The 2,105-nt window shown below is 44.6% G+C and overlaps 1 pseudogene across 1 annotated transcript; it reads right to left on the bottom strand.

Annotated features, from left to right (window-relative positions):
* Positions 1-936: 936 nt before the first annotated feature.
* Positions 937-1,797, bottom strand: LOC308268778 (mitochondrial nicotinamide adenine dinucleotide transporter SLC25A51-like; annotated as a pseudogene). Its single transcript has one exon. The product of its transcript is annotated as a mitochondrial nicotinamide adenine dinucleotide transporter SLC25A51-like (transcript).
* Between the last annotated feature and the right edge of the window lie 308 nt (positions 1,798-2,105).

Raw genomic sequence — 2,105 nt, 5'->3', positions numbered from 1 at the left:
CAAGGATGGAGCTGGGACTTGTGAGACCAGGATAGGAGCCTGCCGAGGGGTTAGGCCAGTGCCAGGGTCAGCGAGGCCAGGATCGAAGCCTGTCGTGTGGCTAGGCCAGTGCTGGGCCTCCGAGGCCGGGAGCAGAGCCAGCCGAGGGGTTAGTTAGGTGTGGTGGCCAGCGAGGCCAGGATCGGGGCCTCCCATGAAGGCAAGGCCGGTGCTAGAGCCAGTGAGGTCGGGATCATAGTCCTCCGGGTGGCCAGGCCACTATTGTGGCTGTCAAGAGTCGGATCAGAACTTGTAATGCAGCATGCACAGAGAAATAGCACAGAAAATAAAATCTAGATGCTTCCCCTAATTAGCAAGAATTAGGAGGAAAGTGGTAACAGGAGAAGGTCGAGTAGTAGAAAAGGCCCTATTGAGAAGCAATTAAGGTGACCAATCAGAGGAGAGGGGACGGGGGAGGATGGAATCTCTTTAAAACTCATGACGTACATAAACAAATATATCAAAGTTATTCATCAATTAAGTATGGGATCGAGGAAGGGGGAGGGAATGGGATAGGGATTAGATGAGGGCTTATTGGATGATATGTGCTTGTATATCCTGTCAAGTCTTGTATTCCAAAATTATGTATGATTACAAAAAAAGTTTTTTAAATCTTTTTTAAAAGCATAGTAAAATCTCAAATTGCAGAACCTCTCACTAACAGAAAGTCTTAAAAAAATTCTTATCACCTAACTCAAATTATTTTTTTTCTACTAAAACCTGTTATTCTGTTTTTGTTAAGGATTAAGGAAAATAACTCCATCCATAATTCATTGCAACCTGAACTTAATGACACTACCTTATGCTTGAGCTAATTAGGAACAAGGCCTTACTGCATCCTTAGGTCTATTTAGTTGGGAAACAGCACTTAATCAGTGACCTTTTTCATATAACCTTTCACAAGAACACATAAGTGGCATTGATTATGCCGCAGGAGATGAGAGAACAGTGGTAATTCAGGTGGGCACCTCTGTCAGTTTCCTGCCCTGTTCTAGCCAGATTGTTTTAAAAAACCTTGGGAAAAGACTGGAATTGCCCACCAATCTGAGACTGTATTCGAGTTTTTACAACATTAATTGGAAAAAACAAGAATCTCAACATGGCACCCAGTAGACCTCCACAGAGGAAGTCATTGACCAAGTGAGCACTGTGCATAGTTGCAGTCAGCAGATGCTCCTTGATGGGGCCTCGAGGGCCAAAGAAAAGGACGTTGCTAAATCCATTACGGAAGAGAATGGGCACCAGGCCTCGATAATACTGTCCAACTCCATGGTGTTTCAGTGCCCTGAAGGCCTGGTAAGTGTTTGTGAATTTATCATGATGGCTGTGGTCTTAAAGCAAGGTCTGAACTCTTTCCAGTGGAGTGAAAATGGCTTCTGTTGTTCCTGCCACCACAGTTCAGGTAGCAAACTCTGGGGGCTGACGTGTTTACGGAGAAGGCAAGACAAATCCTCGTAGAGACCAAACATAAGTGCCAGGGTGGTGGTTTTCTGCATTAATGGGGAAAGGATTCCATGGTACAAGTTTTGAAATCCATCCCTCCTCAAATGAAACATTGCATTCTGGGTTTTGATTCCTTACAGCTGCTGCCTAAAGAGAATCATCTGAACAGGAAATGTAATGGCTACGTTGTTGAAAGCCGCACAGCAGCCACAAAAGCAATGCTTCACTTCACCAACATATAATGTGAGGTGATATATCTTGTTTTGAAGATGTTAGGATGGGTGGCCTCTCTGCATGAGCTTCTGAATCCATCATGTTGCTAAAGATCTTTCTTCTTCATGAAGGATTTTTTAACCTAGGACACCAGCTTTCAAACGACTGCAACTGGAATCATGGGAGATGACAGGTTTTTGGTGACTTTTCCACTTTTTTCCATTGTTAATGGCCTGTTTGGGTCTCTCTTCTGGAGTCAATTTTGAGAACTGGCTTTCCAAAGTAGAAAACAGATGGGTCAACTCCTCTCAGAAGCAAACAGCTTGCTTTTTCCCCTGAGATGTGTTAAGGGGGCCTTTGATTCCAAAGCGCCTAACCTGTGCCCTGGAATCACCATGGGGCGTGAGGCG

This window comes from Muscardinus avellanarius, assembly GCF_963383645.1.
Source record: "Muscardinus avellanarius genome assembly, chromosome: 1".
Lineage (NCBI taxonomy): Eukaryota > Metazoa > Chordata > Mammalia > Rodentia > Gliridae > Muscardinus > Muscardinus avellanarius.
Note: the sequence above shows the minus strand (reverse complement) of the source record. Positions and strands in the feature narration are given on the sequence as shown.